This window comes from Perna viridis, chromosome 5 (assembly GCF_037379345.1).
Source record: "Perna viridis isolate PV_CMFRI_1.1 ecotype Kerala chromosome 5, ASM3737934v1, whole genome shotgun sequence".
NCBI classification, from domain to species: domain Eukaryota; kingdom Metazoa; phylum Mollusca; class Bivalvia; order Mytilida; family Mytilidae; genus Perna; species Perna viridis.
In genome coordinates, this window is record NC_142449.1 from 34,212,315 (window position 1) to 34,226,688 (window position 14,374).

The window sequence follows — 14,374 nt, forward strand, 5'->3', positions numbered from 1 at the left end:
TCAGATTTTTCAAATCTTTTTTTTTTTTAAATTCTGAATTATTTTATTTTTTTCAGCTGTTTTCAAAATATTTTTATTTTTTTGATCAAAATTTGAATTAATATTAAAAAAAAAAATATCCCAGTAAATGGAATATTCATATTGATAACATTATTCTAAGTGTATCCAAACACTTGTGTGTACTACGAAAATTAAAATTTAGATTAAGTAGAAAAATATCGGTAAGTTATATGTTGTCTTTATACACCCCATCTTAGAATATGCCAGTGAGGTCTGGGATAATTGTGGTATCACGTACTCTAACAAACTGGAAAAAATTGCAATTAGAAGCCGAGATGATAGTAAGAGGTCTTCCAGTATTTATAATTACGAAATGTTGCTACTTATACGATAAAACAGGTTGGGAAAAATTGTCTGACAGGCGAAAAAAGAGAAAATTACAATTTTTTTACAATATACAAAATGCCAATGCTCCAGGCTCTCTCCGCGAACTTATCCCCCCTCCTGTTCAGAGTACAACAGTCTATCCGGTACGAAATGGATCTGATATTATACTACCCTTCTGTAGATTTTCATTAACTAGTGAATCATTCATGCCATCTGTTACAAGAGAATGGAACAATTTAAGTGAAGACGTGCGAAATGTGAATTCAATATCAAGATTCAAATGTGCAATCCGAAGCAAAATCACCTTGCATAAACTAGACATTTCCCAATATTGTAATTACGGCCCTCGTAAATTAAATATCTGTTTGACCCAGCTACGAAGTTCTGCGTCTTTCCTTAACTACGATTTACACAGAGTCCATATTGTAGCTGATCCTGCGTGTAGTTGCGGTGCAATTGAAAGTGTCGACCATTTTTTTTCGAATGCAAAAAATATACAGAAAACCGTATTACACTATTCGAGAGTTTACGCTTAATTCCTTTAAGAATGGATGTTCCACTGCTTACCAGGGGCAGTACTGATCTAACGAACGAAGAAAATATACTTATTTTTGATAGTGTCTTCATGTTTATTAAAAGGTCAAAAAGATTTCTGACCTAATATTATTATGGAGGTAAAACCAGTGTCACTCAAGAACAGCGCATCCACCCGTCCACTTTATGTTTCGCTTCAGTTTTGTACATATATTTCTGAAACTTTGGTGTTTTTTTTTTTAATTATTTTTTTTCATTGTATTAGTGTGTTTTATTTTTAATTATTTTTATTTATTTTTCACAGTATTGTTGTTTTTCCATTTTCTTTTCTTTTTTCTTCATTGTCTTTTAAAATTTAATTCAGAATTGTCTTTATCAATATTCATAATGATTTTATGCGTGCCCTCAATTTCCTAATGTTCTTATATATGCATTGTATATTATTAATGGGAGAAGACTTCATAAGTTGGTAAAACTTGTGTCCTATCCCTTTTGTAGAGTTAACAAATAAAATTTACATTTATATTCCACTGAATAGCTCAATTAGATATCTACTAATTTTAAACTGAGCAAACTAACAAAACTTTGACAAATGATTAAAATTGATACCCACGTTTTCAGAATATTAAGATCTAGACCTATTGCCTGTTTTGATGCAGCAGATAACCCTTTTTATTAACATAAGGAGAACCTAAAGAACCAATACACAACAAAAAGTAACGGTGAACCAGTTTCAAAAAATAATATAAATATTGTTTAAAAACATACTTCGTATTATGTAAAAAATGATGAAAAACACACGATTCACGATATAAGATTCACACAATGCCCGCACGTGCTTCAAAATTCGTTTCAGTTTTAACCCAATTCGGATTATCAACATAAACAAGGATTATGTAAGATTTAACCACTCAAACTATTTTACTATCGTCCGTTATATTTGATAAGCAGAGTAACATGTACTTTAGTTTATAAAAAAATCCTGAAGATTATCGAAAAAGGCGAAAGGGACGTACATTAACTAAATCATTTGTAAAGTGACTAATTGCGTTCATTATCCACCGTATTGTAAAACAAGAAAGTTTTGACCCACAAGACGTTTCAATCACACAATAGAAATGTCATACAAAATTTAAGCTTCAGTCAAAGTATTCAACCCATGTCATAAGTAGGCGTATAGAAAAATATTACCAAAATTGTGCATTTAAACCACACTTTCCTGTCAAAGAGTAGGTATAAGAAAACGAAAAAAATGTTTTTTTCTGGATTGCTACCCCCCCCCACCCCCAAAAGTGTTGGGACCAAGTACACAAAGAAAATGTCCTTCATAAACTTTCGCCGAATTACACTGGATATATTGGGCCTCTACCAATAGCATACAGCAAAACAACAATAACGCGTCATTGATCAATTCATTGGGGTGTCAGTCTAATGCAATGTCGAAACATAGTCATTTTCATAAAAATGATACAATTTGTTGTACATACGAGAAACATTGGACTAGCTTAGTTATATATGTGCCATACACAGGTGAATTATACATCAACGTCCTCAAAATAACAAAAACATCCAGAAATGCAAAATCATTTTCATACAACCATTTTTAAGATTTAGCACCTTTTTCCAGAATTTATGGACGTGTAAAATCAGACCGTTCACTCTCCAACATGACATTTGAATGGTAATTGTTTTTATTTGTATTCGAGGAGAACAGTAATTACTCCTATATCATTATAAATTTCATCATTTGTAATGAGATGAGGCTCAAATCCTTTTATTTCCGTATCAAAAAAATAATAGGTATTGTATACTTAAAATCGTTATTTGTGAAGTATGATATGTTAACGCTCGTTGCTTTCTTTACAGACAATGTTGATATCCACTTTCAAACGGACCATAAAAGATCCTTACATACTTGTACCACTACAAGCTATACTAATCTTTGGCTTCGTCGGGTATATGTATCAACAACAGATGGCTAGTTTTGTTTATGACACAGACACACAAGTTGTACAATTTTTACCAAATCGCAATTACAGTAGAACTACAGTGACTGAGACGAAGTACCCAATTAAGTTGACGCAGCATTTCGAAAAAGACAATAAAAACATATGTAGATCAGATAAAAGAATTTCATGACTCACTCAGCACCTTCTAATTTTGAAAGACGAGAAGTCATGAGGAAAACCTTCCTAGATATGGCAGCTTACAGACCAGAAACAATAAGGATTGTATTTCTTTTTGGAATCCCAACAGATTCAACGCTGCAACAAAAATTAGAAAAAGAAAACGAGCAACAAAAAGACATGGTAAGACTTCAAAGATTCATACCATAATTTGACATATAAGGGTGTAATGGGGTTGAAATGGATAAACGACAATTGTCGGAATGCTGAGTTTGTTGTGAAAATAGACGATGATGTATTCGTACACTTTTCAAAGATATTCAATGAACTTCCTTTCTTAAGATACCAGAAAAATACGATTGCATGTAATAAAATATCGCCTAATGTAAATCCCAATCAAAGAGGTGAACGTGATGGTTGGCGAGTTGCTAATGACGAATTTAAACAAATAGCAAAATGTCCGTTTACTTCCTGTTCCGGTGTTGCTGTTTTTATGACATCAGATTTAGTTCCAAAGTTGTTAGTTCCGCTCTTTTTTCGCCATTCTTTTGGATCGATGATATTTATCTTTTTGGCATTTTACCTTCAAAATTGAAGGGAATTAAATACCATTCAATAAATTATAACGTATCATGTAGCGTAAAGGACACTACTAAATGTTTTCCTAAAAAGGGAAAATTATGTAATCTTATGATAGGAACTATTTCGCGTGGAGATACAAATACGTCTGTTGCAATATGGGAAAGAGTACAGAAAATTGAACTTTAACAGTTAAAGTTTCGATATTTTGCAATTATTATAACATTTAAAACAATGTTATATTTTAACTGCAATCTTCTGTTAAAATGTTAAAAGGCCTGTATCACAAACTATAACACTGGAGATCTGGATATATTCTTTTTATCTGAAAGCAAAATGTCGCAATTTCATTAATACTGGATTCTTTATGGCACTTAAGGAATGACTGTTATATTTTTTGGTCTATTTTAGGTTATTTATTGTGTACTGCGTGATTAAGGTTATTTCTTCATTGACCAAATTAAAAATATAACAGTCATTTCTGAAGTAGCATAAAATATCCAGTAATAAAATTGCGATATTTTGCCATCAGACAAAAAATAATATATATAAACAAAAAGTACCATTTTAACTCAGAAACCAGTTTATGCATCTACATAGGAATGTCTCCATGCTTTTGATAGTTTCTGAAGGACTCTGCTTAAGGAAATTAATAAAACGGGAAAACACATTCAGATTAGTTTTCATTTTGAGTGTATCATAAGACGAAATACTGTAGCAAAATGTTATATCTATTTTCTAAATCCAGATACAGCAAATATACTCAAAGATTTTGTCTGTACATTCTACGCCGTAGATCAGAAATAAGAAAAAGAAAACCATATTACTAGTATCTAGCATTTCCCACTTAGTTAATATTTAATTAAAACGTTTGCTGTCATTTGTATCAATTGAACAATAAGTAAACGTGTTTTCAAGGCAACTAAGGAAGGATATTTGCTCCAACTGTGCTATCTATCTACGGAAGTATATGAGTTGTAATATATCCTGATTCTCACATGGAACTTTAGCTACATTTTAGCATCATTATTTATAGTTTGCATAAACGGGTTCAAAATAATCATGGTATTTGTTTTTATTAATTTTTTAATCTATAACAGAAGAGCATACTATTGAACACCTAAATTCTAACTTAAAACAGGGTAAAACCCTTCTATAAACGACTGGTGAAATTACCATCATTATGTAAAACATTAGACACATTGTCATTCCTGTAGCATAGAAAAAAATAGAGCACAAAGGTACAAATATGCTCTGGGTGAACCTCGGAATCTATTTAGTTAAAGATATTATTTATGATGCTCCAAAGAAGACAATATGCAAATTGGTTTTATCGGTACATTGTAACAATTTGTCAGCAATCACTCGGTATTACAATGTGAACAAATGTGAACATTTGTTCAAATATTTAAGATATATTTACTTTCGTCCTTTTTATCACTTTAGGTATGTCAAACGAGAGTCCCCGAAGAGCCTGAATCGCCCACCTGTTTTGTGTGTGTTTTTTTTTATTTTGGCTTTGAAGGGCAATGACTCTAACAAAAAGACGTCGAGAAAAGACAATTAAAACGAAAATTTACCCATAGATAGATCTTCTCCAGCTGAACACTTCTACACCTGTCAGAATTCAGCTAAACCTAAAGGTTTTGGAGATATGGTCTGTTTTTAGTAACGGTGGCGATGATTTTCGACGGATATAAATGCTCCACATCAGTTCTAAGTACAGTACCCCAACATTTATACCTGATATGGTTTTTATTGGTCCAGTGGTTTCGAAGGAGAAAAGTTTGAAAAATTATCAATGGACGCCAGGTGATTGCAAAAGCTAACATTGCCTAAGACTAGATGAGCTAAACATGCCTAGGGCCAGATGAGCTAAACATGCCTTGTGAGGACAACAAGCCTTGCGGTGTCTGAACTCTTCTTCAGAAATTGGATCAAATATATTTTAAATTCAATTAAATGTATATGTATGCCAATCAAAGCTTGGTAATATAATGTTGTTTCAGAGGAATGTTCAGAATTTGTTTTATTGGAATAGAAGAAGGCGGAAACGGAATATGTTTCACAAACAATACAACCCTACCTAATGCTAAATCCAATCGCAGTTTTTGACAGATGACATTTTTGTCACACCCGAAGCCTGCATTTGACTTTTCCCTTAAATATTAAATGTATCAGTTCAGCGAAATGGGCATCAGACTATGCCTTAGTTTGATTCCTATGTAAACCGTCTCCTTTTTTTCCTGCGGAATTTTGTTTCGGTTAAACATATGCGAAACATTTAATCATCAAGACAAACTTTCCGCTGTCTATCTGCTAAATTATTATATCAAAAAATGCTCGATAAAACAAGAAGAAAAAAGAAATAAAGACAAAATCAAATTGAAACCAATAATGCCCAACATCTTTATTTTACTTTATTTACCTTTGGAACAACTTAAAAAGCTGCTTCCGGGTTTTCGAAACCCAAATATTTATAACTACTATGATATCCCATAATGAATATCTGTATAATAATCATTCCCAACTCTCTCCGATATATTTCGAGATATGCTTTTCACGAAATCCGCATACAGGTTTTGTTGTTATCAGCTAGCGTTAAAGTGATCCGGTTCATTCTAAGTTCGACCATTGATAGCATTGAACATATAAAATAAAGTGTTTTGATAGTTTAACACTGTCATAAATTTCCCGATTTTCACCTGGCCGATGTACAAAATGTATATTTATACAAAACTTGAGCTGAAAGTTTTAATTTATTCGACGTTTCAAAAGATGAAGGTATCAGTAAGAATATGCCTAACCTATATAGATGAAACCATTTGTTTCTAAAGAAAAAAATGATAACAGTTCTAAAACAATTGTGAACAAACACACGAGCTAAGAATAAAAAGGCGGGCCGATCTTCTTTCAATACGATTTATAAAAAAAAAGAAAATATTTGAAATAAATGCAAAACCATTTATTTTTATAGATTTAAATAAAATAAGTTAATTGTAGATAAGCAATATTACTAAAAAGGAATATTATCAACTCTAATGGCACTGAAGGGGTTAATTAACTTAACAGAATAATTATGTTATCAGATTTGCTTTTTATAAATATGAATGAAATCAATCTAATAAAAAAAAAATCGGTAACTAAATGCATATTTGGTACCCAAATACAATGTATATCAAAGAAGTTATTTGATGAGACCATCCTCCACTCGAAATTATAAAGATATCTGGCATGTTTTATAGTTTTGTTAAATTTTATTCATTTTCTTTACTGATAGAGTAATCAAGGGAACCAAGGTTATAGCGGTAATCAAAAGAATGTATTCCAGGGACAAAGACCAGACATGGAAAACAGACATACACAACAAAGAACATAAATAACTAAAATCATACATACAAAGTAACAAAAGTAAATGAGCAACTCGGACTCCACTAAAATCTAGGAGCATGGACCAGGTGCACCGGTAGGGTAAGCGTCCTCTGCTTTTCTAGAAACACCCCCCGATACGATGTGCTGTCATCTGAAAATAGTCATGCAAATCAAGAGTATATCAATCTATATAAACAATAACGATTGCTTAAATTTCTTTAATGGCTTTAATTATCGTTTATCAAAGGCTTGACGAAATGAAATTGTTTTAATCTTTTTTTTGTTTATTCACAATGTTGCATTGTTTCGTACTCCTTATCCATCAAGGGTACTTCGAATACATTTATCAAGTTTTTTCACACTTACAAAACTCCGATACAAGAATATAAAGACACTTGCAGGTTGTTGATTGAAAATGGTATTGCTCACCAAGTTTTTACGGAAATATGGTGTAGAAAGCACATTCTTGAAAAACAAAATCCGATAGTATCATCAACTATATAATGCCAATTATATATTAAGGACCTTACACTACCAGTGCACTTGTCCATGCTCCCAGTTTTTCAGTGGATGCTCATTTACATTTGGTTCTTTTTGTGTGTTATTTTGGTTTATTTCATGTTCTTTTTTTGTGTTTAAATAAGTCGTTTTTCTTTAAAACTTTTTTCGATAACCACTGGAAACTTGGTACCCTTGATTTTCTTTTAATTTATAGACTCAAGCATCATATATTTGCAAAATTCAGTTCCTCGTCAGCTAAACACAGATATTTGTTTTGAGAATATGAATAATCATATTGGATATAGAATTTCAATTTAAAACAAAATATTTGAAAGGGTACATAATCACGTAACGAATATACATATTCTTAAGACTTGACCGACGGGTAAAATGCGGGAAACGCAAACAAAATTCTAACCACTACTATCTTTAAAAAAGAAATGAAATGTAAGTCTTCCCTTTGTTTCTTTTGTTAGATTTACAAGATTTTGTACTCAATGATGTATACTGTACAAGCTATTTATTGATTAAACGATCAATTTTTGTTTTTACATATTTAAGGAGACCAAATTACCACAAACTACCAAACAACGCACTCTAAGTACATTCATTGTAATTATTCTAATTCACGATGATAAGTTTCGAAATAGTCTTTTCACGAAATCCGCAAATGGGTTCTATCGTTATCAAGTACTTGTACTTTTAAACCAATCCTGATTGTCGACATAAATTATGTTTAGCCATTCATAGTATTTTATCCATCTAAAAGGATGTTGATAAGTATGAACTATGTTGTAAATTTCCCAAAGACTCACCCCAGAACGATGGATACATACATATATATATATATATATAGATAGATAGATATATTTGTTAGATATATTAGAAGGTTAAAATAGCGGTAGCATCACATTATGAAACTTTCGGTAAGGTTTTTACATGATGTTTGTGTGAAATTACCTCTTAAAATTGAAAGACAATTTGTCAGAAAATGTATATTAGGCCAATCAGAATTTCAGGCAGGGCTTATATGACATGTATACACTTTTTCGTATGAATTCTTAAGCTTATTTTGTTTTAGAATATAAAAACGTTAGTGTCGTCAATAACTCTTCTCTTTCTTTCTTGGTGTAACAATGGTTTCAAATGCGTCCTTGAGAATCTTTGCATTTTTGATAGGACTCAACAAACCCTAATATGATATCACAGTATTTTTTCTATACTGTTTTAATTTTTAATTTTACAACTTTTGCTCGTTATTGCATAATCCACCATTTCTATCCGAAATAGCGGTAACAAGTCAGAATCATTGCGGTTGTTCCAACTTTCCAGCTTGTTGCCTTGATATTGCAAATTGTTTTACGGACTTCCTTTTTGACTACTAGTATTCATTTCCACTAGATTTCATAATTTTCATATTTGCATAATTCATTATTTTAATACTTTTTTTCTTCAGGAAACGCTGAAATCTTCGGTTCATCACATCAACAAAGGAACTCATAAACTTGTGACCTTAAAAGCTATTGTAATTTTGAGTTTTGTTGGATTCCTATATCAACTACAAAATTATGTATATAAAACAAAGATAATCCAATTAGTACCAGCATGTAATATCAGCAAAAGAAAAACAATTATTGAGACAAAATATCCAATAACGTTGTCACAGGATTTCCGTATAGAAAACAAAAATATATGTAGAACAGACAAAAGACTTTCGTGTGTTATAATGATTCATAGTGACCCTTCTAATTTTGAAAGACGAGAAGTCATGAGGAAAACCTTCCTAGATTTGTCAGCTTACAGACCAGAAACAATAAGAATTGTTTTTCTTTTTGGAACTCCGACAGAATCAACGCTACAACAAAAATTAGAAAAAGAAAACCAGCGACAAAAAGACATTGTACAAGGGCACTTCAAAGACTCGTACCATAATTTGACATATAAGGGTGTAATGGGGTTAAAATGGATTAATGACAATTGTCGGAATGCTGAGTTTGTTGTGAAAATAGACGATGATGTATTCGTACACGTCTTAAAGGTATTTAGTGAACTTCCTTTCTTAAGATACCAAAGAAATACGTTTGCATGTAGGAAAATATCGCCTAATGTAAATCCCATTCAAAGAGGTGGCCATGACGGTTGGCGAGTTGATAATGACGAATTTAAACAAATAGCAAACTATCCATTTACTTCCTGTTCCGGGGCTGCTGTTTTTATGACATCAGATTTAGTTCCAAAGTTGTTACGTTCCGCTCTTTTTTCGCCATTCTTTTGGATCGATGATGTTTATCTTTTTGGCATTTTACCTTCAAAATTGAAGGGAATTAAATACCATTCAATAAATAATTATTTTACTCTTAGTGTGAAGGACACTACTAAATGTTTTCTTGAAAAAGGAAAACTATGTAATCTTATTATAGGAACAGTTTCGCGTGAAGACTCAAATACGTCTATGGCGATATGGAACAGTGTAAAGAAAGTTGAACATAAATAGTAATAGTTTCGATACTTTGCAAATATTATAACATTTACAATAATGTTTTACTGTTACTATTATCTCCTGCCCAAATATTTGACAAAGGGCGTACCATTGAAAAAGTCCGAATTTCACGCCATGTCACTTGGGCCTTAATTACCACAGGCTTAAGTTTAAAAAAAATATTTATTTCCCGGATTATGATATATGATACAGATATGGCAATGTATTATTCTCTACTAGAAAGCTTTCAAATTGTCCTTTATCCCAAGTTTTAAAGTATTTAAAGTAAATAGTAAACATAAGTAGGAGCAACCATTTTTGTCGTTCACAAAATAAAGTTGTACCCAGTAATAACATTGTGATATTAACAATATCAATTATCTACAAATTCCATTTAATGCATCTATAGCAGATTAAGAGTATCCATGTAAAACTAAGGTATATCGTATGATATGTGTTGCACAGGGTAAACTATCTCATTGAATATTTTTTTCAATGTAATGTATTTATTATATGATTATATGCATGTCAAATGATATAAAAGATGTTTTGAATTGCCTATGGATGACTCAGAAATTAATTTTAAAGTTCCTTAACATAGAAACTAAATTTTGCTCAATTAAGGGGGATGTCTCTCTTTTTTCAAAGAATTTCAATGCATTCTATTAAGTTTGTTTTTTCATTAACCGTTAATCAAAAACCAACATTCAACTTTGAAAAAGGATGAATTTGTAGAATAAAATGGGCGCAAATGTTTTGAAATAAAAATATGTCATGTGGCACACACTGCTTGGTTTTACATTGACTCCCACTTAATAGTTTCATTAAAACATTTGCTTTCATTTGAATCATTTGTACAATTAGTAAACATATGTCTTCCAATTATATGTTCAATTAGTGCTTTCTATGTATGTAAGATTATTTCAATGATAAAAAAGTATGGAAATAATTGAATTTAAATATTTTATCCTGGTTCTCACACGGAACTGTTGTTACTTTGTAACATTATTATTTAAAGCTTTCATTTCAAGACTATTATTAGAATATAAAAGCATTAAAACCTTTTAAAATGGTTTTTCAACATTGTATACTTCCATTCTCCATACTCAGTTAAAATCCCGACTCAAAAACATTATACATCGTTGTTTCTTAAAAACAAGATAGTACACCTAGATACAAATATATAGTTTCTTGTAGATTCCCCATACTTTGTGAAAATTTATTCCAAATCATCTTCCAGATATGCAGACTATGTTTTCAAAATGCAGGAATTTTGTATCGACACCATATTTGTCCTGTGTGTTGGACGCGTTTTTCAGCAAACGGTCGGCATTCCAATGGGAACAAATTGTGTTCCTCTACTTGCTGACCATTTTTTTCATTGTAACATCATCATTTAGATCTTTCAGAAAGAGGCTACAAAATTACAATCACATTTGTTTTTTTGTTTTTTTATTATTAAATCTATTACAGTAGGGTATATCATTAATATTGAACATCTCAAATCTAACTTAAAACAAAATAAAACCCTTCTATAAACGACTAGTCAACATTATGTGAAATATTAGATAAATTGTTATTCCTGATGCATAGAGCACAAAAATACAAATATACCGTGAGAGAACCTTGGAACTTATATCGTTATAGAGATTTTTCATTTGCTCGTAAGAAAAAAATATACAAATTCGTTTTAATCGGTTTCTTACGCATATTTTGGCGCATTATATCGGTCTATCAGAAAACGCAAAACTAAATTCCGTCAAACATTTCCTCTGGGCTTAAGTACTTAGTGCATCATTCATCATCCGCCAAAGAAAAAAAGAAACGCCATTATCATTCTTATACATCACCAAATTTTACAACCTCCATACGATATATATATCGATCAAAACTTTTCTTGTTAAAACACTATTGTAAACAGAGGGAATTTTTTTATTGAAAAGAGGTAAGAAAGTGGAAATTGAAAATGTACCAGAAGCAACACCCTGACAAAAAGGGATAAGAGAAGTGTAAAGGACGGAAATCGACTGCGAACGTGTCGAAACAAAAAGTTTCTTGTTAATTACTAATGTTGAACTCTTTGATTTAAATTCCACATTCTGATTATGAACCACATTTAATTATCTTTACATAAACTCAAGCAAAGTTCTCGGGACATCAAGCCAGTGCTCCAGTGGTTTGTGTAATATTAAAGTTTTCTGTCTTTCAAGTTGAAATTCAATTTATCGACCTTAAAGTCGAAGGTGCAAGTCCAATCATCCAAACGTAAGCCACAATCATTGAAACTATTGCTGCTTTAAAGAGTAATCAAGGGAACCAAGGTTATAGCGGTAATCAAAAGAATGTAATCCAGGGACAAAGACCAGACATGGAAAACAGACATACACAACAAAGAACATAAAGTAAATAAAATCATACATACAAAGTAACAAAAGTAAATGAGCAACTTGGACTCTACTAAAACCTGGGAGCATGGACCAGGTGCACCGGTAGGGTAAGCGTCCTCTGCTTTTATAGAAACACCCGCCGAGTTGCTCATAAAAAAGTCAAGTCCGGGGTAGACAAACGAGGAAAGGAAAACTATGACCCGTTGCCACAGGTGAAAGGAAAGTTGACAATTCTGAATGAAAAGTCATCACGTTTGTCGTAAAGTTTGGTCAATAGTTTTCCTTTACCATCGATTTCTAAGTGTAGGTCAAGATATGAGGCTGACTTCACAGTGTCTGTAGTATCCTTTATCTCAAGTTCTTTTGGGTAGATGCGATGTATCAAATCCCCGAAATTAGGATTGTTTAAAGATAACACGTCATCTATATAGCGGAAACTGAGGTTGAAGGATCTAGCTAAACAATATTCTTTCTTTCTGATCAGATCAGCTATAAAGTCAGCCTCATAAGAGTGCAGGAATAGGTCAGCTAGTAAAGGGGCACAATTTGTTCCACATTGGAATGCCGACCGTTTGTTGAAAAACACGTCCACCACACTGGACAAATATGTTGTCGATTAAAAATTCCAGCATTTTGTAAACATCTTCCTCTGTATATTTGGAAGATGATTTGGAATTATTTCTTAGAAAGTATGAGGAATCTCTACCAAGAACTATATATTTGTATCTAGGTGCACCATCTTTTTTGGAAAAACAACGATGTGTAATGTTTTTAAGTCGGGATTTTAACTGAGTACGGGGAATAGAAGTATACAGTGTTGAAAAATCATAGGTTTTAATGCTATTTTATTCAGATAATAGTCTTGAACTGATTGTCTTCAAAAGATCTTTCGAATTTTTCAGGATCCACATTGAATTAATACCACTACGGGAGTAACAAGTGTTGTGGTAGGACTGTAGACCCTCTTTGACAGTTGTGAGTATAGAAGTTAAACGTTTTGAAAGAGCTTTGGTGGTACATTTTGCAGATCCAGCTATGAAACGTTGTTTGTATGGATTCTTGTGAACTTTAGGAATCTAGTACATAGACGGTAAATCACAATCATCGTCCTTGGTAGAGAGACCAAAAGAGAATAGTACAGATTTATGGTTTTTCCACATTCTCTTCTTTGGAAAGCGTGGTAGCAGTGTAGGTCTTATCACTGCTATTATTTTCTACGTCTACCTCTGATAATAAACATTGGATATAAAACGTTTTGCAGACAAAAAAAATGTTGTTTTGGGCTTTGTCTGCTGGTACGACAACATAATTGTCATGTATAGTAGACAATGTTTTTGCAACATCGGGGTCTTTGAAAACTGATGTAGCCTTGGCACTCATTGACCTACTTAAAACTTTCATTCGTTTCAAAATTAAAGACCTCACGGCCTTTAACCACTCTGACAGAGAATCAATGTCTTCTTGTTCTCGTTTTATCCATTTTCTTGCACAGTCCTCGACGGCATCCATAAGAACTTTAAAGTTATAATTCCAATTTATGGAGCGTGGTTCACGGTACTTGGGACCTTTAGAAAGGATATTACGAAGAGATTCGTTTTCGATAATGATTAAATCTCCCGTAACGACGTGACCAGAAGGACCATATTTGAATGGAGAGGTTTTGCAAGAACAGTCAGGTGGTTTAGCCTTGAAGTCCTCAATCTCGAGGTTCTGCAATAGCCTTTTATAATTGAAATTTTGGATGCGATGGGTGAAGTATAGGAATATGAAATAATTGGTATGGATTTGTCTTTGAAATATGGGGGAATTTTGTTGGTAAGATACATGAGATCCAGAGACATGCATGCACATCAACATCAATGAACGCGGAAGTTTTATAATACGAACTTCAAAATTAAGGTATGATGATTGATGCACTTAGTTTTTGAAATAATACGCTGGTATATTAAAGTTTCATGGAAAAATAGCCAAACAATAATTATTTAAAAAATGCAATAACACAACACTAT